The following is a 27992-nucleotide window of genomic DNA, read 5'->3' as shown; positions in this document are numbered from 1 at the left end:
GAGAAAGTGTCATTCACTCTTTCTTCACACCCATTTGCCCTCACCCCTCCCGAGGGCTTGGCTCAGGGCTTGGAACTTAACTATGTGTGTGTGGTCTTGCTAGGCGCTCGTCTGGGACAAGTGATGGGAGAGAGGGTGCTGGGTTGCGGGTGGTTGGCAGACTGCGAGATATGGGGCGGGAATCCGAGGAACACTGGGCGCCTACAGCTCGGAGCAGCTGGCTCCGAAGAATTATTGCAAGTCTGCACAACTTAAAAATCTGCAGTTTGGGGGCGGGAGGGGGAGCGCGGGGGTGGGTCCCCGAGCGTCCCATTTCGCCTCCGGGCGGTTCGCTGAGCGTCCTAGATCAGTGCGGAGGGGCAGGCGGGGCCTTCTGGACCACACGCCGCCCTCGCCGGGGTTCTGGGTTTGTTCCGAGGCATCTCCTTCCGAGCCCCTCGTCCATCCTTCGAGAAGGGGGCTGACTCGTCTTCCTTCCGCTCAGTGCACACGTCCGCCAGCTCTTCTGACTTGGTAAGTGGAGAAACGGAGCGTGTAAAACAATCTTGAAGACACTGTGCACGAGTCTTAAGGCAGCGGGGCTGGTAGTAAATAGGCAGGACCTGGGGCTGCTTCCTTCGCACTTGTTTTAAAACAAGTTGGGGGCCGCAGTCTTTGGGAAGAAAATTCTGGCAAATTCGCAGAGCTTTGCTTGCGGGCGGAGAGGCGTTGTGGGGGCCGCCGGGGCCGCAGAGGAGGTCACCGGTCTCCAGTAGGGTCAAGGTGCACTCATCCCCGGAGGGCGCGCAGGTGGGAGGCGCGGGGCGCGCTCCTGCTGCTCCCGCCTGGACCCGGCGCGCCGCCCCGGGGGTGACTCTGCACTTGGGTCCGGGCGGGGGCGCGCGCCCCGCGGGGCCGCCTCTCGGTCCATCCAACAGTCCGCTCGTCGCGCGGCCTGAGTCCCGCAGCCGGCGATCGCCCGCGGTACCGCGCCGCGCCCTGGGCCCCCAGCGCCGACTGTGAGCCTGAAGCCAGGCGGCGAGCGGAGCTGCGACCAATGGGGTGGCGGCCGAGCGGGGGGCCCCGCCCCGCCCCGCCCCGCCGGCGGCTCCCGGGCGCCGGGCTCCTGCCGGACTGGACGGACAGACCGACCGACGCGGGCCACCGGGCTCTCCTCGCCGCCGGCGCGGCGGGCGCGGGGCCGCGCGGGGACGCCTGATCTCTGCAGCGCGGGCGAGTGGCCGCGCGGAGCGGAACCAGCCAAAGGCGCCCGGACGCCTGCAGGTACATGCTTGTGTCCCCTCCTCCCCGCGCGCTCCGGAGACTTCTCCTTGCGACCCTGCAACTTTCCCCATCATCTGCTGCCCAGCCCCGCGGTGGCCCAGGTCACGAGTGCACGACCCCCGCAAACCTACACCTGCCGGGCGCGCCTGTCTCCGGCGCGCTCCATCCTCTGGTCCCCAGAGCCCGTCGTCGCTGGAGCCCTAAAGATCCGCCTGTTGCGCGAGCCGCCGGCAGCCGAGACAGTGTCTGGGTCCCTTGGAAAGCCGCAGGGAGGGTGTCTAGAATCCATTCTTGGGCGCCGGGGTGGGGGACGGATAGAGACGGGAGAATCGAGGAGCGGCTGAAAGGCGGCACTTGGCGGAGGGGCAGCCCTGGGGCGTTTCCTTAGCCTGGAAGCCGTTCCTTCTCTTCCTAGAGAAGAGGAGGAGGCGCTTTCCGGACGGCCGTAAGTGCTTCCCTGGCCGCCTGCTCCGCCTTCTTCCCTGTCACTCTTCCCTCCCCTTTGCCCCGCAGCAGTGCAGGGCGCCCCGCGACAGTTGCTGGGATGAGCGCACCCCGGGCGCAGGGTGCTGGCTTCGGTGCCGCGCTGCGCCCGGGGACCGCCGGCGCGCTCTGGCTAGGAGCCGCTTGGGGCTGGCAGGGCCCGGCCCGTGTCAGGTCGCCCGCCGAACGTGCGTCTGGATCAGTGGTCGTGATGGGAGTGGGTACTTCGGGGTCGCAAACTTCCATTTCCCGCGCTCGGCTGGTTGGCTGCCCGACTTCTCGAGGTGAATCGGCTGGCGAGCGAGCCAGACCTGCTGGCAGGGGCCGCGGCGAGCCGGGCTGGGCGCCTTTCGCATTGCAGGGATCATTTTGAACAACCTCTCCCCCCAACCCCCACGCACCCCCGCCCCCCCCCCCCCCCCCCAACCCCGCGCGCTTCTCCTGCTCTGCCTCTTGTGGTCTCTTTTGGGAAAGGAGCACCCTTTGCGCCATTGGTGTCTGAGCGTCTCGGCTAGGGACCCTGAGACGGTAGCCTAGCTCTGGGAACCCAGGACAGGGGTGGAGGGCAACAGAGAAGCACCTCTACACGCCTAGAAGTCCTGGTTTGAGGCTGGGGCGTGGAGGGGGTGTTTCTCATCGCCCTCTGACTTGATTTTTGTCTTTCATCTCACACGCCCCCAGAAAGAGAAAAACCAGGTGAGAAAAACCAGATCAGAAACCTTCCCATCCCTTTTCATGTATTTGCTTAAGGGATTTGCATAAGCATTCGCTTAGAACTGGGTAAGTTACCTCTTTTTGCTCCCCTTTCTGACTACTTGCAAATACCTGCCCAGGTAAACAGAATGCAAGCATTTTCCTGAGCACCTGCCCTCTTGCTAAAGGCAGATGCACTAATCCTTCTCTCTGCACATGTCTCAGGCTGAGAGAGGGTGGCATTGATTCTGTGGTTGAACTTGCTGTACTAGGTATGTCTCACTCTTTACCCGGGTGGTAAACTGCTTAAGGACATTGATTCACTCAGTATGTGTTTACAACCAGACCACGGGGGTTGGGCCAGGCCTTGGTCATATGCAGTAAGGTGAAGTTTCTGCTCCCAGTTTTTTTTTTTTTCATTTCTCACCAGATTCCTTTCTTCTCCTGTTCTAATATTAAATTAGTCATTTCAAAACTAGGAATGATCAGTATTGGGGTAGGGAGAAGATGGTCATGAAGTACTCAGAAACTCGGAATCCAGAGCTTGCTGTGAATATTTTAAGGAGACTTGCAGAATCTGTTTTGCCTCTCTTGTGTCTGAGCCATCATTACCTGGAAAATCAGCCTGAACAAGAAAAGCCCTTAATGAATGCAGCAAAGCTAAGGTTTTCCTGGTCAAGTATGTGAGAGCAAATGGGGAGGTTGGAAGCAATCTTCGTTCTGTTCAGAAATATTAAAATATTAAAAAGCCAACGCTCTGACACTTGAGCTTGTCAGAAAAGCACCAGCTAAGTTTTTTCTTCTTACTTATTACTTTAAAGAAAGAGAGGGAAGAGTGGGCACTTCAGCCACCTCTTCTGTGTTCAGTGAATTTTGCCTGTCACTGTCATCCTTCAGAGACTGCCTCCATGTTCTACCAGAGTTCTCCATCTGCCCTGTGTCTGGCGTTTGGGGCTGGGATGTGTGTCAGCTCCAAGAAAGCAGGCATCACAAGGGTTTTCCTCCTCCTCTTTTTTTTTGGCCATGCCTCGAGGCATGCGGGATCTTCATTCTCCAGTTCCCCAGATAAGGGATGGAACCCAGGCCCGCTGCAGTGGAAGTGTGGAGTCTTAACCACTGGACTGCCAGAGAAGTCCTCTTCTTTATCCTCCTGCAATGTGGGAGACCTGGGTTTGATCCCTGGGTTGGGAAGATCCCCTGGAAAAGGGGATCCACTCCAGTATTCTGGCCTGGAGAATTCCCTGGACTGTATAGTCCATGGGGTTGCAAAGAATCGGACATGACTGAGCGACATTCACTTTTTATCACAATATCTATCTATATAAACAATAGCATTATTGGCTGGATACCATACGCCAGCTACTCTGCTTGGCACTTTTCCAGGCATTATCTCATTTAATCCTCAAAACACTCCCATTGGGAAGTGAGGCTTCCTTTCTTGGTCATAGTGTCTCTGTGGGAGCCAGCAATACATGGAGCCCATGCAGGGCGCTCTGGGCTGATGGGAGACCGCAGGATGGGGCTGGACCCAAAGTCTCACTAGCAGGCAAGGACAGCTACCCAGGGGGGTTGGAGGCAGAGGGAAAGGTGGCGTGCTTACAGTCCCTGCTGATCAGGTGTCAAGAAGGTAGATCTGCCCAAGTACCACTTGTGTGAAAAACCTACTAAGACTGGGGACCTGGGTTCCAGCCTGATTTCTACCTGCTCATGGCTCCTAGACTTACTTTGCTTCTCATTTAGCTGTGAGGATCTTGCTGCTGGACATTGTTGTTACCCTGAACGAGGCACTATGTTGAAAGCTCTTGATGCATTAACTCATTTCATCCTGATGACAACCTTAGGAGATAGGCTGTTTTAACACCCCATTTTTAATGTTATTGGCTTAAAACAACAGAAAAAAATATTCTTCTACAGTTCTGGAGGCTAGCAGACCCAAATCAAGTTTGCCCACAGGCAAGGGGAATCTGTTCTTGTCCTAGTCCAGTTTTGGGTGGCCCCAGGCATCCCTTGGCTTATTGCTACATAACTCTGATCTCTGCCCCCATGAATCACCCTATTGTAGATGAGAAAAAAGAGAGTTGAGTATCATGTGCAAAGTCACATAATGAGGATGATGGGAAGCTAGAATTCTGTCCCTTGCAGTCTGGCTGTGGAGCTGGAGCCACTGCCCGACTCCTTTTTGTGTATCCCTGTAGCCCTGACCCTGTGCCCTGCGCTTAGTAGGACTCAGGCTGGGCTTGTTTGATGGTGACCTTGAGAGGTGGCTTGCTGTTACGAAGCAACTTTTTGGTTGCTTCTCCCCTTGAAACTCCCCATCTCCCCACCCCCATTCTCCCCATCTCCCCATGAAAAGAAACTTGAAAACTATGCTAGAAAAATATTCTTTTTTCTTTGGCCAATATTATCCTCTGTCCAGTAGAACTCTGCCCAGCTGGTTGGGAAAAAGGGAAACAGACCATAAAGGTCATGGGGTAGGTAAACATTATGGCTATTTCCAGAAAGGATGTTTATTATCAGTGAGAAATCCAGGAAAATCACAGGGCAGTGCACTTTCTGCCAAATCCATTAAAAAAGCTAGCCAGTAACCAACTCACAAAAAATTATTGTGTGATTACCTGATGCTGGAAAAGATTGAAGGCAAAAGGAGAAGCGAACAGCAGAGGGTGAGATGGTGAGATAGCATTAGTGACTCAATGAATGTGAATTTGATCTAACTATCTCTGTGAGATAGTGGAGGACGGAGGAGCATGGCAAGCTACAGTCCATTGGTTCACAAAGAATCACTAAGTACATGACTTAGTGACTAAACAACAACCACCACCACCTTGTGTCCAGTACTACAGGCACTAAGGACAGGCAGAATCTAAGATACATTCTGCAAGCTTGAACTTACAGCGGACTTGGAGACTCAAGACTAGCACGCCTAAGACAGAACCGCACAAGATGCTAAATATGAGTCCTGATAAAAATCACACTGACTTTGTCATCTTTGTCTAGCCTATTGCAGTTTGCAGAAACCTCACAAGGTTATCTCATTTCAGTTCTCACAGTAATCGAGTACAATAAGTGACAGGCTGAGGGAAGGTTAGGAAGTCCAAGTTGCAGATGAAAAAAATAAGGCAAAGTGAGTGAGACTTGGATTTGGCCATTTCTAGGAAATGGCATCCCAGTCCAGTATTCTTGCCTGGGAAATCTCATGGACAGAGAAGCCTGGAAGGCTACAGCCCATGGGGCTGCAAAGAATTGGACATTCCTGAGCTAGCAACACACACAGGAGTCTTCTGACTCCAGGTCCATCATTTTTATGTCTCACAAGGAGAGCAGTGGATGGGGAGGGTCCTTGGAGGTGGTGGAGTTTGAATTTCATCCTGAAGCTGGATTTTGGCTGTTACTCTTGGGTAGCTAGAATGCTTAGTTGGGGCAGGGGAGAAGAAGAAAGTACCTTTTACTGTTTTATTTTTGCATTCAGTGACCTGGTAGGTGAAACTTGGAGAGAAATCACAATTGTGATGAACACAACAAAAATATTTGGAGTGTGCAGTCAAATGTAGAAGCTGATTTAGAAAAAGTCCATCCTTGTCTTTATCATTTTTTAAGATCAGCCTTTGCAACTTTGTAACATACATCTATGGGCTATAAAAGTTAACTCCTCTTGCTAAGCTCTAAGTAGTTCCTAGATTAGTTTGTAGTATTTTTTTGTTTGCAGACAAGGGGGTCTTGCTCTCTTTGGGATCCTGCAGAGCCTTGCATGATGTTTGTTATTTTTTTCAAAAGTTTTCCCAGCACATTTCTGCTTACATCCTTTTGTCTAGAATTGTGTAAGAGGCAGAGAAAGAAAGCAGCTTTTTATTTAAAAATTAAATATAATTACTAAGCTTTTTAATTGTTGTATAGTTGATTAACAATATTGTGTTAGTTTCAGGTATACAGCAAAGTGATTCAGTTATACATATATATGTATCTATTCTTTTTTAAAAAATTCTTTTCCCGTTTAGGTTGTTACATAATATTGAGCAAAGTTCCTTCCTGCACCATGGTTTGTTTGGAGTAGATACCTTATAAAATTGTCTTTAATTGTACACGTGTTGGATGATAATGACCCAAGACCTCCTTTTAGCCAGTAACACTATAGATAAGCAATTCGCTCAAGTGTTCTTGCCTGGAGAATCTCATGGACAGAGCAGCCTGGCGGGCTACAGTCCGTGGGATCCCAAAGAGTTGGAAACGACTGAAGTGACTTAGCATTATAAATAAGCAATTAGTCCTGATAGCAGCTGGCTTCAGTGTGCTTGCTGAAGTCCCCAACAAATGAAGCATCCTGCTGATGTCCTGAGCAGATCACCTGAGCCAGCTGAGCACCCAGCAGATGCTCACCCACTTTGACTTAATGATTAGCTTCTGTGGTCGTGTATATATCCTCTTTACATATACAAATTGGCACAAGCATTTATTCAACAAGTATTTGAGTACCTACCCTGAGTTTTGTTCTAGGCTGGGGCTGGTGAGGAGACAGATGTTAAACAAATGAATGCAAACACTTAAGTAGTGGCAAGAGTTCTAAAGAATTGCATCTGGGAGAGTAGCAGGGATGGGGGTGCGGGCGCTCGTTTAGGTGGGGGAGCTGGGAAGACCTTACTGAGGAAGAGACTTTTCTTTCTGAGAGGTGAAGAGGAGTTTATTACATTGAAAAGGCAGAGAGAGAGAGATTTCCAGGCTGCGGAGGGTGTGAAGATTCTAAGACAGGAATAAACCTGGACAGTTGGAGGAACTCTAGGAGAATTGGCCAAGGTGCTGGGAGGAGTTCAGAGAGGGAGGCAGGGGCCAGGTCACGCTGTGCACTTAGGGCCAAGTTCAGGATCTTAAGAGCTTATCACTAGGGCTCTGGGGAGGAGTTCATGGATTTGTGGCAGGGGAGTGTCAGGAGCCAGTTTATGTTTCTAGAAGATCAGCCGTGAAGGCTGTGAAAATGAGAGTAGAGACGAAGAGATTGGAGAGGTTCTGGCGTGGCCATTGGGAGGCTAGATAGAGGCATGTTAGAGAGGTGAGACCTCAAGCCAGCTGGGACTGAGTGAGAAAGAGTAAGGAGTGAGGAAGTGGAGATCCTACAGGTGTAGGCCAGTTATCTAAGGGAACAAACACAGGTGAGGGCAGGGGAGGCTTGGCGTCTACGTCTGTCTGTGTGGAAGGCGACTGTGGCCGAGGTTAGGGAGCTGAGGCCAGCTCCTCGGTAAACCAACACACACCCATCTCTGAATGGGGAGTCATACAATACTAACACTTCTAGAAGATTAGACATTCCTCTGGCTTTGTCTCCAGTCGCTGAGTAAGTTTGAATGTGTTACTTGTCCTTCCCTGCTTTTTCTCCCCACAACCTGGCAATTTTATGATTAAAAAAATAGATGATCTTTCTACAAATATTCTTCTTCCATAGAGTCATTTAGATGTGTTAATTTGGATCATTTTTATAAATTGAATTAGGAGAACTATGAGTGGGTATGTGGGAACATTTGTGGTGAGATTCTAAGCATTTGGTCTTTGATGATCACCAGCAAGCTGCTTTCAAACTGACTTAAATGGAAAGACATCCGTGATCAGTGTGCTGCCGGGGAGATGCAGAGCCTCTCCCAAGATTTATGGGGGCGAGGCCTGATGGGGAGCGTCAGGCATGGCTAGAAGCCAGCTTTCTGCATCTTAGTGGAATCCTTCTTTACCGGGTCTTCCTCATCACATGGGACTGTTCCTCTGTACCCACGGGGATCCCGTAAAAAGATACAAGAGAGTGACATATGGTCTATCATCTGGGAACGCACGTGTAGCAGAATATGCTGGCCTGAAGATCAACAAGGAACATCACAGGGAGCCTGATGGAGTCTTGAAGAAATGATGGACTACCCAGTGACCAATCAATCGTTGAAGGGAAATGACAGCATAAACAGGACCATGGAATTGAAAATTACTCCAAAGATCAGTGAAGAGGCATCTGCCTCTTGAATGCTGCTTTCAGTAGTGCTGACTTATATCCTGACAAATCATTAGTGTGTTCAGATAAAAGAATGCCAGCAGACTAACATTTTGGGCTTGAACATGTTTGCATTTTTTTTTTTTTTTGCTTTCATTCTTCTGTCATCTTGTTTGGCTTTCCTAAGTCCTGATTGGCCTGCCAAGGTGAACCTAAAATCATGTACTTGGGCTTCCCTAGTGGCTCAGATGGTAAAGAATCTGCCTGCAATGCAGGAGACCCCAGTTCCATTCCTGGGTTGGGAAGATCCTCTGGAGAAAGGAGGGGCTACCCACTCCAGTATTCTCTCATGGACAGAGGAGCCTGGTGGACTACAGTCCACGGGTTCGCAAAGAGTCGGACACAACTGAGTGGCTAACAGTTAACACTTACAGTTTACTTAAGGTAACAAATTTATTGGCTAAAGAGATGGGAGAACTCCAGGGCTAAAGACTGTAGTTTGCATATTTGGATTGCGAAGAGATGCCTGGATTCTGGCAAGGGTATTTCAGCATTTTGGTCTTTGAGGTCAATAAATCATACCTTCTGGATAGTGTTTTTCTTGTGGGTTCTTAAGATCCCAGTTTTCTAAGTGTGGTACCTTCATGAGGGGGTGTCATGAGAATCCACCTGCCAATGCAGGAGATGCGGGGTCGATCCCTGGGTTGGGAAGATTCCCTGGAGAAGGAAATGGCAATCCATTCCAGTATTCTAGCCTGGAGAATTCCATGGACACAGGAGCCTGGTGGGCAACAGTTCACGGGGTCGCAGAGAGTAAGACACAACTGAGCGACTGAACAGCATCACCTCATGAGACCCTGCCCACGCTCCTCCTCTTGGTGGTTAGCTCTTGCCTGGCTAAGATTTAGCCCCTTGGCTCTTTTAGGGTTGAACCTTCTTGGTGAAGCTTGTCTCCTCATCCCTAAATGTGTAAATACAAAGTGTCATCATATAACAGTGTTTATCTATCTTTCTATCTTTGAGGAAGTATATAAGGTATCAGTATCCTCATACCTTCTCATCACCTCCTGAAATCACACATCCTATGGTGTTGGCGCTCCGGATATGCAAAAATAGGAATCTCATGAAAGTTCATATGGTGCCTGAGAGCTTTACCTTTAAGCTGTTTCCCCAAGCTTCTGGATCTAATTAGAAATCAAATGTCAGCATGGTGCCTCTTTTTGGTGATGAGCCCTGAATTCCCTTCTTCCAGCTCCTCCAGACTTAAAATGTGGAAGCTGCAGCACACTTTGCCTTCTCATCTCATGTCTTTTATTCGGGGTTTTGAAGTAGAGAGTATCCAATAGGATGTACAGTTATGTAAGGGGACCCTCACAGCTCCTGAGTTAGCTTTTAGTTGCTTTTTTACCAGTTGCTTCTCTAAGAGCACACCAGCAAACCCTTCATTTGTAAGTTAGTATCAGCAACTTGGAAATAATCCCCACTTAAATGCTATTTCTGTTGCAGGGCAGGGCTGTGTTCCCTCCCTGTTATTTGACCTGAGGTCAAACTATGGTGGAGGTAAGGAATATAATGGCGACCTCCTTCAAAAGTTCCCACGCACACACTGCTGCACTCAGGGCCCCCGACCCTGCACCAGGCCACCACCCACCCATGCCTCTGCCTGAGACTCCTGGACACTCATGGGGAAGTCTGGGCCAGTCTCTCATGGGGTCACTGCTCCTTTCTCTGGGTCCTGGTGTCCCAAAGGTTCTATTTGTACCCTCCAAGAGTCTGTTTCCCCAGTCCTGTGTAAGTTCTGGTGGCTCTGTGGTGGGTTAATGGCAACCTCCTCCAAGAGGGCTTATGCCATACCCAGGTCTACTGCACCCAAAGCCCCTATCCCCACAGCAGTCCACTGCTGACCTGTACCTCTTCAGGAGACACCCAAACAAACAAAATAACAGTTCTGTCTCAGTCTCTGTGGAAGCTGGAATCAAGATTGCCAGGAGAAATATCAGTAGCCTCACATATGCAGATAACACTACCCTTATGGCAAGAAAGTGAAGAAGAACTAAAGAGTGTCTTGTGCTCAGTCGCTTCAGTCATGTCTGACTCTTGTGATCCCATGGACTGTAGCCCACTAGGCTCCTCTGTCCATGGAATTCTCCAGGCAAGAATACTGGAGTGTGTTGCCATGCCCAGCTCCAGGGGATCTTCCTGACTCAGGGATCGAACCCAGATCTCTTAAGGCTCCTGCATTGCAGGCAGATTTTTTACTGCTGAGCCACCTGGGAAGCCCGTAGAGCCTCTTGATGAAAGTGAAAGAGGAGGAGAGTGAAAAAGTTGGCTTAAAACTCAACATTCAAAAAACAAAGATTATGGCATCTGGTCCCATCACTTCATGGCACATAGATGGGGAAACAGTGGAAACAGTGACAAACTTAATTTTTTTTTTTTTGGTCTCCAAAATTTCTGCAGATGGTGACTGCAGCCATGAAATTAAAAGATGCTTGCTCCTTGGAAGAAAAGCTATGACCAACCTAGACAGCTTATTAAAAAGCAGAGACATTACTTTGTCAACAAAGGTCCGTCTAGTCAAAGCTATTGTTTTTCCAGTAATCACGTATGGATGTGAGAGTTGGACTATAAAGAAAGCTGAGTGCCGAAGAATTGATGCTTTTGAACTGTGGTGTTGGAGAAGACTCTTGAGAGTCCCTTGAACTGCAAAGAAATCCAACCAGTCCATCCTAAAGGAAATCATTCCTGAATATTCATTGGAAGGACTGATGCTGAAGCTGAAGGAAGCTCCAATACTTTGGCCGCCTGATGCAAAGAACTGATCATTTGAAAAGACCCTGGTGCTGGAAAAGATTGAAGGTGGGAGGAGAAGGGGACGACAGAGGATGAGATGGTTGGATGGCATCACCAACTCAATGGACATGAGTTTGAGTAAACTCTGGGAGTTGGTGATGGACAGGGAGGCCTGGAGTGCTGCAGTCCACGGGGTCGCAAAGAGTTGGACACGACTGAGTGACTGAACTGAACTGAACTGAAATGCTGTTAGATGTTGGGGTAAAGTTTCAGAATGCCCCATGAAGGCAGAGTTAAATTATAAGGAGTGGAACTGGAGGTGGTTTTGAGCAGTGGACATCTGGGACTGTGTGGTGTAGATAGGAGGGGATGGAGTTGTCTCTCCTGCATACAGGGTCCTGCCCCACACACCCATCTATACAGAAACACACCCTACACACCCTAGAGGAGGAAGGGTCCCATTAGTGTGGGCTGATTAGCTGATTGGACGAAGTAGACAGATCCACAAGAAGTACCGTATCGGGTAGAGAGTTCCAGTTTTAAGCATGAAAAGAGTTCTAGAGTTTCAGATGGTGTTTGCATGTTGTTATGAATGCTTTTAATACCATTGAGCTGTATACTTCAGAATGGTTGAGAGGGTAAATTTTAGGTCATGTATATTTTACTACAGTAAAAAAATCAGAAAAAAAAAAAAAAAGAAATTGAGATTGCATTGCTGTGAAATTGCATTTTCAGATGTTTTGGTCTCAGGACCTGTATATGCTTAAAAGGTTTTGTTTTAAGCTTTTGTTAATGTGAAAGTCACTTAGTCATGTCAAACTCTTTGCAACCCCATGGACTATATAGTCAGGCTAGACTATATTCTTCAGGATAGAATACTGGGGAGGGTAGCTGTTCCCTTCTCCAGGGCAGCTTCCCAACCCAGGGATCAAATCCAGGTCTCCCTCATTGCAGGCAGATTCTTTTCAAGCTGAGCCACCAGGGAAGCCTAAGAATACTGGAGTGGGTAGCCTATCCCTTTTCTAGGGGATTTTCCCAACCCGGGAGTTGAACCGGGGTCTCTTGCATTGCAGGTGGGTTCTTTACGAACTGAGTTACCAGGTAATGTTTATATTAGAAATGAAAATAGATACATTTCAAATTAATCATTAATTCATTTAAACTAATGATAATCTCATACCATGTTAACACAAATGGCATATTTTTATGAAAAATAACTATCTTTTTTTAAACAAAATAATTATAAGTGACATTGTTTTACACTTTTACAAATTTATTTGTCTAGGTTAATAGAATACAATGGAATGCTTAGATTTGCTTCTCTACTAAGTCTGTTATGTTCTGAAACTATATCCTATGGAAAAGTCCATAGGACACTGGTGAGAGAATGAGAAGGAAACAGGAAAATAACATCTTAGTTTATTATGAAAATAGTTTTGACCTCATGAACCCTTTAAAGAACCTTGGGAACCCCAGAGGTCCCTGATGACACTTTGAGAACTACTTGGCTGGCTTGCGTGCATGCTCAATCATGTCTGACTCTTTGCAACCGCATGGACTGTATAGCCTGTCAGGCTCCTCTGTCCATGGGATTTCCCAGGCAATAAGAATGGAGCGTGTTGCCATTTCCTCCTCCAAAGATCTTCCTGACCTAGGGATTGAACTCACATCTCCTGCATTGGCAGGTGGATTCTTTACCACTGAGCCATCGGGAGTCACTTGAGAACTACTGCTATAGAATAAATCCACAACCAAATTAACTTTTGGTTATGTTATGTTTTTATCTCTTTTCATGTCATACTGTCTGATTTTGGACCTTCACAATTCCCTGTATTGTTTATCTATGATTCCAAGTGAAAAAACTAGGTGGCTCCTGAGAAAGAGAAGTATCATATCATTCGTTGTTTTCAGGTGTGCATTCCTATTTACTGTGGGGTGAGGACTTCTGCTTAGAAGGTCAGGAAGAAAGTCTGCACTGGTCCAGAGATGGTGCCAAAAGCCATCTCTGGGGCTCTGCCCATGTCACTGCTGTGCTTGCCAGAGGGCTTGGGGTCTCTCATTTTCTTCCTTCCTGTTCTACCCCACCTTGTTCTTCCGTGTATGGAGAACTCTGAAACTCAGAGAGAAGTGAGGATGTAGATGGAGAAAGGAGAGATGTGCAAATTAATTTTAATAAGTCAAATTGAAAACTCTTTTTAAACTCACTTTTTAATAAGTAACAATAACAATTGATGAAAGCAACCACAGGATTGGAGACAATATTTGTTCTAGCCATATCTGACAAAAGAAATTCTAGGGCTTTTAGGAATTTTTAATTTCTATGCTAGTCTACAGTTTGAGTTTGCGAGAGGTATCTATGATCATAGGGCTTCCCTGGTGACTCAGATAGTAAAGAATGTGCTTGAAATGCGGTAGACCCAGTTTCAATCCCTGGGTTGGGAAGATCCCTTGGAGAAGGGAATGGCAACCCACTCCAGATTCTTGCCTGGAGAATTCCAAACTGGGGCTTCCCGGGTGGTGCTAGTGGTAAAGAACTCACGTGCCAATGCAGGAGATGTAAGATGCAGATTTGATCAGTGCATCGGGACAATCCCCTGGAGTAGGAGTGGCAACCCACTATAGTATTCTTGCCTGGCGAATCCCCTAGACAGATGAGTCTGGCAGGCTATAGTCCATAGGGTCACACAGAGTTGGACATTACTGAAGCGATTTAGCATGCACACATATGATCAAAGGGAAGAGTTTATAATCAGATATGGGGATCTCTATGTTATTGGCATTTTTGTTATTTGAGTGTTAAGTATTTGCTCAAGGGTTTGCAAATTTTTTCTATGAAGCACAAGATAGTAGTATTTTAGAATTTGAGGACCATGCATTTTTGGTTATATCTACAAATGGTCCTGACATGATATTTTGACTTACTGTTTTTCAACTTTAAGATGGTGTGAAAGCGATACACACTCAATAGAAACTATACTTTGAATTTTGAATTTTGTCTTTTTTCTGGGCTTGGGATATCCCATTAGATTCTTTCTCATGATGTTGGGCAGTGGGAGCCAGCTGCAGCTCCCACTCAGTCACGTGATTCTGACTCACATCCCCTGGGGATCTCATTATTTTATAATTTCTTTATATTGATAAAGTTTGGAGTGAGTCATAGTGGATAGTTCTGGGCAAAACATTAAAAAAAAAAGTCCTCCCAGCTTGGTTTCCAGGAGCTGGATGTGGATATTTGTGAAGCATAAAAACATTTTTTCTCCCTTCCAAATAATGGATTAGATGTTATATAAACCATCATATTTAAAATGTTAAGTGAAACTTCTTTTTTCACTCCATGAAATAAATAGTCTCTGTGACAGCTTACTACAGCAACAGACATTTGGCTGTCTCAGAGTTTTGTTGTAAATATGTTGAGGATTTATGATTTAGCAAAATCTGTGACTTCTAGCAGCAATAGATGCTTTTCTACAATCCTTTGGAAAGACCTTGATGTATCAGGGGCACAGACTAGGTAGAAATGATAGCTTGGTCAAACATTCTCATCCCACATCCTGGAGCCTCCAGGGAAGACTGTATGGTGTGAAGGCACCCTCTGAGCAGGCTTCTCACTCTTGAGCAGATGAATCCTTGCTTTTTTTACCGTTAGGTGGAACATTCATTTAGTCAGGATCCCACCAGACATGTCCCACTTGCCTGCTGATATCCCTGTGTGTCGGTGATATTGCTGAGAAGTACAGATCTGTAAGCACCGAGTATCATGCCTGTGTAGCTAGAGATGTGTGCGTGGATGTGTGGGCACATCAACATGTGTGCAGTGCCTCAAAAGAGAGTGTCTTGGAAGAGATGACACTGGAGCTCGTTCCTTGAAGACCAAACAGGAATTAACTGAAAAAGGAGGGAATCAAGGGGACCACTTCAGTGAGATTTGGGAAAGAGAGTGTGCCCTATGGCTGGGGATGGGAAGGAATATGTTGCAGCCCAGGAAGAGGGGTTGGAAGTAGATGGGTGGAGACAGTGGTCAGAGATACAGGTGGGGATGTTCTGGCTTTGACATCTGTGGAAAGAAGTTTGAACTCTGTCCTGAACACACTGGGGAGCTACTGTAGGTTTATGGAAAGTGTAGACGCATTGTGACATGTAGTTTAGGAAAGTCTATGGCTGCTTGTGGAGAGGGAAGGGGTGTTCATGAGAGGTAGGGGTGAGATGATGTCACTGACTTGACTATGAGTAGGATTTGGGGCATTAGGAGACCTCAGTCACCCACAGCGGTAATTGGACCTGATCCTTGAGACCTGAAATTCCTTAGACTTCTATAGTATTCATGTTGTTGTTTTTAGTCGCTCAGTCCAGTCCCACTCTTTGTGACCCCATGGACTGTGGCCCACCAGGCTCCTCTGTCTATGGGATTTCCCAGGCAAGAATACTGGAGTGGCTTGTCATTTCCTCCTCCAGGGGATCTTCCTGCCCCAGGGATTGAACCCGAGTCTCTTGCATTGGCAGGTGGCTTCTTTACCACTGAGACACCAGGGAAGCCCATACATTATTCATACTCATATTTATATTTATAGTTCTAAGGTCGAGAGTGGAGAACTCTGTGGGAAAGTTGAATGGACTTTTCAGCCACACATCAGTTTCCTCTTCCTGCAACCCTCTCATTTCCTTTGGGTAATTATTCCTCCCTGTCTGGTTGTTGTCTTGGTGGGATGGTGGTTGTTAAGGATGCCCCTGAGATTCCTTCTGCCCCGGTCCAGCCATGGGACAGACAGACGGTTCGCCCAGCCTGTCAGGCGTCTGTCAGTGGAGGGACGGCCGGATGGAGGAGCCTCCTGGCGTGTTCCTTGCTCTCCCTGGCCAGACCGCTTCTTCTGTCGGTTGTTTCTGTCTCCATGTCCTTCAGAAGTGCCCCGGCTCCTGTCTGTGGCCACGTGTGGATCTTCAGGCTTCTCTTTGGCTCACAGAGCTTCAAAGAGCCTTCTGTTTGACACAGATTGGATTTGTCAGTGAGCCAGCCCAGTTGCTGTTGTTTGTATCCAAAGAGCCCTTGGTGTTATGAGAAGTGTCCAGAGGCCTCACTTCATACCTGAGCATGAAGACTAACCTCACAGCATTTCCTACTGGTTTTGAAAGGGGAACAGGGCAAATGCAAGAAGGGTGTTGGCTGGAAGTGAGTGAGGGCTGTACTAAAAGAGACACAGGAGACTAAAGCTCTGCCAGTGAATTTTGCTGGCCTCTCATTGTTGCTGTGGGTGAACCTGATGCAGGTGTGTCTACCTGGGGGGCTGGGGTGGGGGTCAAAGTAGCATCAAAGAGATGGGTCAGTCTCTGTGTACTTATTCCAAGTCTTACTCAGCTGACACTCAGGGCTCTGGCAATGGTTAATGATAAAATAGAATAAGTATTTATATAGTGCTGTTCTTAGGTGGTGCAGTGGTAAAGAATACACCTGTCAATGCAGGAGATGAGGGTTCGATCCCTGGGTGGGGAAGATCCCCTGGAGGAGGAAATGGCAGCCCACTCCAGTATTCTGGCCTGAAAAATCCCATGGACAGAGGTGCCTGGTGGGCTGCAGCCCATGGGGTCACGAAAGAGTCAGACATGACTGAGCATGCATGGCCTTGGTCTTAGTTAAGTTTTGGGCAGATTCAGACTCAAGCAGTGTGGATCCAGAGTTTATCCTGAAGGCCAAGGGTTGTGCATTTTATTTATTTATCTTTTTTCCTTTAAAAAAAATTAAATTGGAGGATAATTGCTTCACAATCTTGTGTTGGTTTCTGCTATATGACAACGTGAATCAGCCTTAAGTGTACATGTGTCCCCTCCCTCTTGAACCCACTCCCTCCCATATCCCACCCCCTCTAGGTTGTCACAGAGCACCAGTTTGAGTTCCCTGTGTTATACAAGGCTGTGCCTTTTAGAAAGTAGCTTTAGCTTGGATGGAAGAATGAATTTGAGAGTAGAGAATGTGGACAGGCCTGGGTGGGGAGGACAGTCAGAAGTCTATTGAGTAAATCATGGAAAACACTGTGTGTCTGAATTGAAGCAGAGGCAGGAGAGAGGGGAAGGAAAGGGACTTGAGACATGTTTGGGAACAGAGGATGAAGGGAAAGTGTACACGTGTTTTATTTCAAGGTCCCATTGGGACATTCGAATGGATACATCCAGTAGGCAGTTCCGTGAATCCACAAGGTAGGAGGGGCTCTGGGCTGGAGATTCACACCTGGGCTCTTGAGTCGAGTGAAATTTTCAGGGAGAAGAACAGCGAGATGAGAAACCCACGGGATGGGGGAAATGACACAAATTCGAGGTCCATGGGCTGTATCCAGGCTACAGATCTGTTGATTTGGCTTACAGTATTAAAACATTAACCACGAAATTGATGACATTGGAAAAGTTGGGAAAGTTCCTGTAAAAATAAGATTAATGGATATCCTTGACTGTCTGGGGTCATCTGGCCACCTGATGCTCACAGATGAGGGGCAGTGATCCTTTTCTGGCAGGACTGGTGCTCTCCAGGTTGTCACAGTGGCCAGGTGACCTCCTCTCTCATCTTACCTAGTCCCTGCGGGTATTTTATTTTGTGAACTCAGATTTAAGCTTTGGGAAGAAGAAGCAGAGTCTCATAGGAAACCAAGAATAAGTAGCCAGAGAAGTGGCATCAGTGAACTGCAAGGGCTGGGAGGTGGGCAGAGACAAGTGCCTCAAACAAGTCACTCAGAGATGTGACGTGAACCTCGGCTTTGGCTGTCTGGAGGTGCCTTTAGCAAAACATTGAGTGCAGCATTAGGGCAAGTATTGTAGGAGAAGAAGGAAGGATGAGTGTAAAAACTGTTTTTGAAAAGCTGTGTTGCAAGGAGGAATTTGGAAGATTTTTTGTATTTTATTTATTTATTTATTTGACTGTTCCTGGTCTTAGTTACAACACAGGAGATCTAGTTCCCTGACCAGTGATTGAAGCTGGGCTCCCTGCTTTGGGAGTGTGGAGTCTTACCCACTGGACCACCAGGGAAGTCCCTATTTTGTGTTATTTTTTAATATGTGTGATTTGAGCATGTCCGTATAAGGATGTATGTGATATAAAATAGTACTTCCTTTATTTGTCCTTGACTTACCTTTTATAACTACAAAGTCCAGTCTTCTATTGCCTGGTTGGCAGATTATCCTACAAGAAGCAAGTTGTTCTTATTAAAACCACATGCTCCTGGGGTGTAGCATGGAGTGAGGTGCTTTATATGTCTATGAAGATAGTGCTGTGAGCTTCAGATTTTATCAATATTAAAGGCAGCTTTGCTGTTTTAATAGGTAAGCAGCAAAGCCTTCAAACGGGTAATTCTGCATTTTAAAAGCAGCAGTACCCATGTAGTGATTTCTTATGTGTTTTTACTCATTCCATTGTAAGCTGTCCATTTCCTTGTTTAAATCATTTGCCAGGTGAAATCTGTGTGATGATCATATCAACCAGCATCACTTCTTCTACATTCTGAGTTAGTGTGCTTTTATTGGTTGTATGCCATATGTCAATTTTTCTATTTACTTTTTTGTATTTGTTATGCTATAACTTGATTCATAACTTGTGTGTGTTAGAACTTATCTATTTTGTCTTTGATGTAAAACTATTAAGGAAAAAAATGTATCTCCCATCTGCACTGGCTGATAAGTAAGCTTCTTTTCATCTGTGGTGACCACAGCTTCAAAAGCATATTTTGTGTGATTTTTCTTTTCTCCCAGTGGGCAATAGAGACTTTCAAATTCGACATGGTGTGGAAGCAGCCAGTAGCCAAGAAATGTGATAAATGTCAACCAACTAATTGATTCATCAATCAATTCAGTATGCAATTTTTGAGAATCTCATACGTGTCATGTGAGGTTCAAGGTGCTGGGGATACAGTGAAGCATAAGATAAAAATTTCTGCCTTTATGGGGCTAATATCCAAGTGGGATATGAGCTTAAACAAACTATAATATAGTTTAAACAAACTGTAAATAAGATAAAGAAACAAAGCGTATGTCTCTATGTATTTTACAGATTAACAAATGCTAAGGAGAAAAAATAGAGTAAGGAAGGGGGCTAGGAGTTTCATCGAGGGATATTTTAGATAGGGTAAACAAGGAAAGTGTCATTCTGAAGCTGTTATCTGAGTAAAGACCTGAAGGATGTGAGGAAGAAGGATGTGGGGTTCAATCAACTGGATGCAGAGCATTCGAGGCACAAAGATCAACCAATGCAAAGGCCCTGAGGCAGGAATGTGCCTCACTTGGCAGGATTAAGGACTGTTACAGAGACTAGTCCCTGCATTGGGAAGACCCCTTGGAGAAGGAGATGTCAACCCACTTCAGTATCCTTGCCTGGGAAATTCCACTCACAGAGGAGCCTGGCGGGCTATAGTCCATGGGTCGGAGTCGGATACAGCTGAACAACTGAGCACACGAAGAAAGAGACCAGTGTGCCAGATGGCAGTGAAAGAGAGTGAGAGGAGTAGGAGATGAAATCAGATGAGTCAGGCCAGGGAAGGGAAACTTTACTCTGAGTAAGATGGAAGTTATTACCAGAGTAACATGAAGTGATTTACAATTTTACATTCTTAACTTTTTTTGTGCCATGGAATCCTTTGGCAGTCCTGGGACGTCTATGGACCACTTTTTAAAGTAGTATTTTTAAATGCCAAAAAAAAAAAAAAAAAAGCCACAGAATATAAAAGAATCCAACTGTATGGAAATACAGTTACCAGAATAACCAATTTATAACTTAGCAATATATGTTCTTCTCTTTAATTCATTAAAGACGATCTAGCCATTTTGGATCACTGCAGTTCCTGGTTCTACCCAGTGGTAGCTTCTAATTTTTCAGATATTCTATAACAGTGATAATGCCAAAGGGTTTTTTGTTTTGTTTTAATTTCTCTGACCACAGCTTTGACTAGACGGACCTTTCTTGGCAAAGTAATGTCTCTGCTTTTTAATAAGCTGTCTAGGTTGGTCTTTGGAGAAGGCAACGGCAACCCACTCCAGTACTCTTGCCTGGAAAATCCCATGGATGGAGGAACCTGGTAGGCTGCAGTCCATGAAGTCGCCAAGAGTTGGACACGACTGAGCAACTTTACTTTCACTTTTCACTTTCATGCATTGGAGAAGGAAATGGCAACCCACTCCAGTGTTCCTGCCTGGAGAATCCTAGGGATGGGGGAGCCTGGTGGGCTGCCGTCTATGGGGTCGCACAGAGTCGGACACGACTGAAGTGACTTAACAGCAGCAGCAGCAGGTTGGTCTTAATTTTATTTCCAAGGAGCAAGCGTCTTTTAATTTCATGGCTACAGTCACCATCTGCAGTGATTTTGGAGCCCCCCCCACAATAAAGTCTGTCACTGTTTCTACTGTTTCCCTGTCTATAGATGCCATGATCTTCATTTTCTGAATGTTGAGCTTTAAGCCAACTTTTTCACTCTTCTCTTTCACTTTCATCAAGAGGCTCTTTAGTTCTTCACTTTCTGCCATAAGGGTGGTGTCATCTGCATATCTGCAGTTATTGATATTTCTCCTGGCAATCTTGATTCCAGGTTGTGCTTCATCCAGCCCAGCATTTCTCATGATGCACTCTGCATATAAGTTAAATAAGCAGGGTGACAATATACAGCCTTGACGTACTCCTTTCCCGATTTGGAACCAGTCTGTTGTTCCATGTCTGGTTCTAACTGTTGCTTCTTGACCTGCACACAGATTTCTTAAGAGGCAGGTAAGGTGGTCTGGTATTCCTATCTCTTTAACGATTTTTCACAGCTTGTTGTGATCCACACAGTCAAAGACTTTGGCGTAGTCAAAGCTACGGTTTTTCCAGTAGTCACGTATGGATGTGAGAGTTGGACTATAAAGAAAGCTGAGCACTGAAAAATTGATGCTTTTGAAGTGTGGTGTTGGAGAAGACTCTTGAGAGTAACTTGGACTGCAAGGAGATCCTACCAGCCCATCCTAAAGGAAATCAGTCCTTAATATTCATTGGAAGGACTGACGCTAAAGCTGAAACTCCAATACTTTGGCCACCTGATTAGAAGAATTGACTCATTTGAAAAGACTCTGATGCTGGGAAAGATTGAAGGTGGGAGCTGAAGGGGATGACAGAGGATGGGATGGTTGGATGGCATCAGCAGCTCAATGAACATGAGTTTGAGCAAGCTCCAGGAGTTGGTGATGGACAGGGAAGCCTGGCGTGCTGCAGTCCATAGAATCACAAAGAGTTGGACATGACTAAGTGACTGAACTGAAAGCTGAATTTCTCTGACTGTTCCTTGTGGCTAAATGGTTCAGGACACCTGGGGTGTGGTCTCATGTTTCAGCAGATTCTCTGTATGGCCACATGCAATCCATTTTGCTTCCATAGGGACATCTCTCTCCTGGGTAACTCCCAGCTCACCAAGGTGTGGACACTACAAATTCTTCATATTCTGAGAAGAAAGAATCTATTTAAATATGTCCAGGGACTTCCTCAGAGAAGGTGATGGCAGCCCACTCTAGTGTTCTTGCCTGGAGAGCCTGTTGGGCTGCCGTCCATGGGGTCGCACAGAGTCGGACACAACTGAAGAGACTTAGCAGCAGCAGCAGCAGCAGCAGCAGGGACTTCCCTGGCAGTCCAGTGGTTAGGACTCTGAGCTTCCACTATTGGGGAATCCCTAGTTGGGGAACTAAGATCCCACAAGTCACAAGGCATAGCCAAAAAAAAAAGTAAAATCAATAAGTCTAGGTCATATGGCTACATCTTGGGCAAGTCCAGCCATTTTCTGCTCTCTACCTGCTATAGGCGTTTTAGGCCCCACATATTACACGAGTTCTTTCCTCTACTTGGAGAGCAGCCTTACTCTCAACTGTTCTTCTTTACTTGTTCGTATCTGACCCAACTCTTAGGGCTCAGCTCTGATATACCTGGTCAGGCAGTGTCCCTGCTTCCCCATCCCAGGGGACCCTTTACCTCCTCTGAACTGCAGCACCTTCTCAGTATCTCCTCTTGTGTTGATATTCTGCCTTGGGTTGCAGTTGTTTATTTACCTATTTACTTTCCTCCAACATTTTCTAAGCTCCTTAAGCACAGAGGGCAAGAGCCGTGTTGTGTTTTGTCTTCCGTTATTTCCAGGACAGGCCTGTCTTAAAGCAGATGGAATGAAAAGCAGAAGCTTACAGTCCTACGCGTGATGGCAGAGCACATCGGCGGAGGGCTCTGTCTCACCCAGACCTGTAAGTTGACTTAATGTCTGCTCTTCTGCCTCTCCTCCCTTCCCAAATACTGACCAAGGCTGCTTATGACCTTTTATTTTCCCAAGTAGAAATAACTGTTTTCTTCAGTGTTTTTGTAATACTTTAAAGAAATTCACAGAATGCTGAGAGGTACAGAATAGAAGGCAAAAATCACCCCAAATTCCATCATTCAGAGAGAATGTGTTTAACATTTTGGGGCATATTTGTATAGTTTTTTTTTTCCATTTCATAAAGGCAGACATAGTTTATAAAGATCAGATCATGACACTATTGTATTATAATTATTTTCTTCTCTTACTTACCATTTTGTGACTTACTTTTCTTGAATCTCTGGACAACGGAGTCCAGTGGATGAACAGGGCTTTAGAGCATTATTGGTTGAATTTAAACTGTCAAACCATCACTTAGGAGCTACTGACTCTGGAGAGTTAGTTAACTTCTCTCTTTGCCAGTTGCTCCTCTGTAAAATGAACCCAGTGGAAATACTACTAGTCCAAGTGTTGTGAGGATTAAATGGATTCAGGTGTGAACACTTAGAGAGGAGCCTGACTTGGTATGCAGAGCTGTTATGATCATGTCAGCATTTTCAGCGGCCACAGAGTATTCTTTGGCATGGCCTGCTCCTAATCTTATTTCACCATTCCCCTATTGATGGACTTTTAGGTTGCCTTTATACTCTTATGAATAATTAATGATGCAGGGAAATCGTATCTACACCCTTGGACATGTGTCTGATTTATTTCCTCAGGATACATTCCAAAAGGTGAAACTTGGGGATTTTATGATATACATTACTAGTGTCCTCCAGATTTCCTTTAATCGGTTGACACTGCTACTATCATTGCATGATAGATTCCCCCCCCGCCCCCCCCCACTGTACCCACAGAACTGTTTTCTTGCAGTTGATCATTTTATCACTGTGTTAGTGTAGATGTTGGATGCATCAGTCATGTCATTGCAAACGTGGGGACAGATAAGACTGAACTCAAAGTCTAAAGTCCCCAGGTGGGATGATTTTCCTGTTTCCTGGCTGCAGGCTGAGCCCCTGCTTGTCAGCCGTGAAGCTGGGGGACTCCTGCCGAGTGGAGGGAGGCAGGGCATTCCTCCCTGGGGCCAGTGGAATGGTGGCAGTCGAGGAGGAGGACCACGCTAGGGGCAGTGGCAGTGTGGTTTTGCTTTTCCTTACGAGGTGCACGGCCTTCCACAGGACCCTCCTTACCTTCCTGTTTGTGGGTTGTGTTCCAAGATGACTCAGCAGCGGCTTGCTGCCTTTTACTGCTCCCCAGGGGAGGTCGTCTAGGAACAGAACCCTGGGGGAAGACAGTGGTGTTCAGTTACCATGCTTGTAGCCCTTGGGATGTCTGGGGATGGTGTTGCATTCACTCATTCTGGATGGCCAAGAGAAGTGTAATTTGTATTAACCCTTCAAATATCATTTAGAGGCCTTGCTTTAGCAAGCACTTACTGGTTTTCTCTCTGAATACCATAATCCCTATCAATTTATTTTTAATTCCTGAATATTTTAGACCCTGGGAAGCTTTCATTTTCCTCTTGAGACAGAGAAAAAGGAAGGAAAAAAAAATCTTGGTTAACTTAAGGATTTTTCCTATTGACTTAAGGTATTTCTTTTTTAATGGCCTCTATATTTTATATTTTGGGCTTCCCTTGTGGCTCAGGTGGTAAAGAATCCACCTGCAATGTGGGAGACCTGGGTTTGATCCCTGGGTTGGAAAGATCCCCTGGTGATGGGAAAGGCTACCCACTCCAGTATTCTGGCCTGGAGAATTCCATGGACTGTATAGTCCATGGGGTCACAAAGAGTCAGACATGACCGAGCGACTTTCACGACCACTTTCATATTTTATTCGTTTATTATTTTATTATTGGAGTATAGTTGCTTTATAACGTTGTATTAGTTTCTGCTGTATGACAAAGTGAATCATCTGTATATATATACATATATCCCTTCCCTCTTGAGCCTCCCTCTCACTTCCCCCATCCCCGCTCCTCCAGGTCGTTAGAGCACCAGCTGAGCTTCCTGTGCTATTCAGCAGCTTCCCCCTGGCTGTTTTACACGTGGTAGGTATATATGTCAGTGCTAGCCTCCCAGTTTGTTCCACCCTCCCCTTCCCACTCTGTGTCCACATGTTCATTCTCCACTGAAATTTGGTAATTTGGAAAAAATAAGTCATTTGGAGATAGATATTCTTAGTAAACTACTTTCTGAATTAACTAGACAGGGTTGTATTATTCTGATTGCTTTGGATTATAGGATTTAAATATGATTTTACTGGCACATTAAATTCTACTATGGTGGCCTGATTGCATTAGTTTAACTTTATTTAAGCAAAACCCTTGACCACAGTTCTTACTAATGAAGCAAGCTAGAGGTAGGGTCAGCGTTTACCTTTTCTTTGTCCTTGTATCGCGTCATTACTCTTAGATTTTATGGGAAATTAGTCTGTAAATGATGAATAGGGGCAAGACTACCAAACCGATATTTTGTGGCAGATCAGAGTTTCCACAAGATTGGCAGCTTTGATTAGTAGTGGGTGTGGCCAGCAGGAGCCCCGGGCCCACAGGAAGTAGGCCACATCTTTGAAACTGTATGAATGTGTGGCCCTGGGTATTATTCTAGTACTGAAAATGTTAGCAAACAGAAGACCGACTCACTGAGAAAATCACTAATCTTTACACTAGACTCAAGATGCAAGTTGTGTGACGCATGCTTTGACTTTCAACAAAAGGTTAACCTTGCTTTTATCTTTCCTCATTTGAAAAATTTTGCTTGTCTGACACCAGAAATGCCAGCACTGAATTCTAAAAGAATATGTGTTTTGGGGAAATTTCCCCAGCCCCTGACAGCAGATGAAGTATTAGTACAATCTGTCTTTCTGATCTTTCTGAACTTCCAGCTCCCATATAGGTGTCTGAGGTGTTTTTCACTCTGCTTGCTGATTTTGCTCTTGAGGGGACATTTGGCAGTATCTGGAGTTATTTTGATTGTCACACCCTGGGGGGCAGGAAGGAGGTATACTGCTGGCATCTAGGTAGAGTCCAGTGCATGTATGCATACTCAGTCGCTCAGTCATGCCTGACTCCTATGACCCCATGGTCTGTACCCGACCAGGCTCCTTTGTCCATGGAATTTCCCAGGCAAGAATACTGGAGTGGATTGCCATTCCCTCCTCCAGGAAGGATCTTGCTCCTCTAGGGCATCTTCCCGACCAGGGATCACACCTGTGTCTCCTGCATTGACTGAGCCACCTGGGAAGCCTTTGGGTAGAGGCCAGAGATGCTGCTAAGTGTCCTGTAGTGCATAGGATATCCCCCAGGAAAAAAGAATTATCCGGCCTCAAAATGTCAGTGGTGCTGAGGCTAAGAGTCCCTGCTATAGAAGTTTGCAAGGTCAGCATGTCTCCAGGGAAGTCGGCGGGTTGCTAGGAGGGTGCTCCAAGGTGTCATTTACCTGGTAACCTTATCACGGATGGGAGTCAGCTCTGTCTCAGACTTGCGACTTCAGAAACTCAGGTGTCCCAGAGCTGAGTAAATAAACTTCTGTTTGCTTTACTAAGTTCCACTCTTTAAATAGAAATGGTGGACAGAGTGGACACTTGTGTCAGCTGCATAGCTTATTTGCTCTGTGTTGGCAAGGAACCTGGGAACTGAAATCACCAGCAGGTGCCTCAAGGAGCTGAGAGTCAGAACAAGGGGAGATTTGGGAGTATGTAATGCTATCTGAGACTCTGAGTTCTGGAGACTTAAAACCCCACTCAAGATGTATCATATCAGTGTTGGAGATGCTGTGTCTTCAGGATAAAACTCTTCTTCTTTAGAAAGTGCTGGAATGGGTCTTGGCAACCAATTTTGATCTTTGACTTTCTTCCTCTGCTTCCATTGCTGATCCTCTGCCTTTCAATTATCCATATTGATTCTTTTAATTAATTTACTGTTTAGTCTTGTTGGCTTGGGGGAGAGGAATTGGCTAAAAACAAAAACAAAAACCTGTCAGGTGTCATTGTAAAACAGAGACAATTAATTTGAAGATTGATATTAGGACACTGTCCCTAACTGCAGGCTTCTCAGTATTGTGGGTGGCACTGAAGTGACAACATTTCAGAAGAATGTGAGCAGGGCAGTGACAGGTGCTCTCAGCATTCTCTACAAACTCAGAGGACACAGACCTAGGCTGCAGTGTCACTTGGAGTGCTGCTTTAAGTTCTCAGGCTCTGGTTTTAAAGTTTAATTTTGGGAGAGCAACATTATTCCTGTGATTCTCTGGGAGAATGATGCAGGGAATCATTATCAGTCTTGTGTACTGTCTGCTCGTCTGTTTGATTCTCCTCGTTCTGTTCCAAGATTGGATGTCAGGCCTCCGGGTGATGAAAGAGTCCTATCTGCCACTTAATCTTCGCCTTTCCCCTCTCAATATTGGAGGTGGTCATCGTGTTCATTTTTGAAAGCTGTAGTCAACCCAGCAGGAAATATAGCCAGGCTGGACGGGAGCCCAAGAATGCCACCGAGGGTCTCCCTTTGTCCTGTAAAGAGAGGAATTCTGCGGAGGCTGGAGATACTGAATGAGCTTGATGTGTTTTGTCCGGATCCTGCTGAATCACTCAACAAAGTCAGAAACCAGCATAAGTGCAAAATCACGAATGCTCCAGTCTTTTTTTTTTTTGAACAGTTGCACACAGATAGGGATGATGGGAACACAGAAACAGAACCAGTTGGTGGGATTGTTCAGCAGGAAGAGGGGAATGTGTCAGATGTACACATTTTTCTTCCCCTCAAACCTGCTGGTTTGGGCCATGTCTGCCATCTCTCCTAGTTCAGTTCAGTTCAGTCGCTCAGCTGTGTCCGACTCTTTGCGACCCCATGAATTGCAGCACGCCAGGCCTCCCTGTCCATCACCAACTCCAGGAGTTCACTCAAACTCGTGTCCATCGAGTCCGTGATGCCATCCAGCCATCTCATCCCAACCTTTCCTTATTTTCCCCCAAGGGCTAGAAGAGGATCTTGATTTTCTATACTCATTGAAATCAGGCAGACCTACCTGAGTTTGAATCTTATCTGTGGTACTCACAGGTGTGGAGGTTTGGGCAAACAGTGTCTTTGAGCCTCAGTGTCCCACCAGTAAAATGGGAAGGTTCCTGGTGTGTTGTAGGGACCCGGAAAATGCTAGTTATTGTTTTACATGGAGAGGTCACACCTAGTGTATGAATGCCGTAAGCAGGGGATGGACTGACATAAATTCACATCAGTTCAGTTCAGTCATTCAGTCGTGTATGACTCTTTGTGACCCCATGGACTGCAGCATACCAGGCCTCCCTGTCCATCACCAACCCCCAGAGTTTACTCAAACTCATGTCCATTGAGTTGGTGATGCCATCCAACCATCTCTATCCTCTATCATCCCCTTCTCCTCCTGCCTTCAATATTTCCCAGCATCAGGGTCTTTTCCAGTGAATCAGTTCTTCACATCAGGTGGCCAAAGTATTGGAGCTTCAGCTTCAACATCAGTCCTTCCAATGAACATTCAGGACTGATTTCCTTGAGGATTGAC

The 27992-nt window shown here is 46.2% G+C and overlaps 1 protein-coding gene across 5 annotated transcripts in view; it reads left to right on the top strand.

The window, feature by feature from the left end:
* The first annotated feature begins 381 nt into the window (after positions 1-381).
* The window catches only part of KCNS3 (potassium voltage-gated channel modifier subfamily S member 3), a 47851-nt gene continuing 20240 nt past the window's right edge, over positions 382-27992 (top strand). Inside the window, exons 1-3 of one of the 5 annotated variants that reach the window (XM_070799103.1) lie at positions 1135-1263; positions 22308-22408; positions 24443-24508. The gene's annotated coding sequence lies outside the window, so the exon portion shown is untranslated. Of the gene's footprint in view, positions 514-1133; positions 1264-1787; positions 2031-22307; positions 22409-24442; positions 24509-27992 lie in introns of those variants that run through there. The other 4 variants (XM_070799102.1, XM_070799104.1, XM_019970666.2 and 1 more) reach the window with 4 other exon arrangements.

Source organism: Bos indicus, chromosome 11, assembly GCF_029378745.1.
Source record: "Bos indicus isolate NIAB-ARS_2022 breed Sahiwal x Tharparkar chromosome 11, NIAB-ARS_B.indTharparkar_mat_pri_1.0, whole genome shotgun sequence".
Taxonomy (NCBI): domain Eukaryota; kingdom Metazoa; phylum Chordata; class Mammalia; order Artiodactyla; family Bovidae; genus Bos; species Bos indicus.
This window is presented reverse-complemented; position numbering and strand designations above follow the sequence as displayed.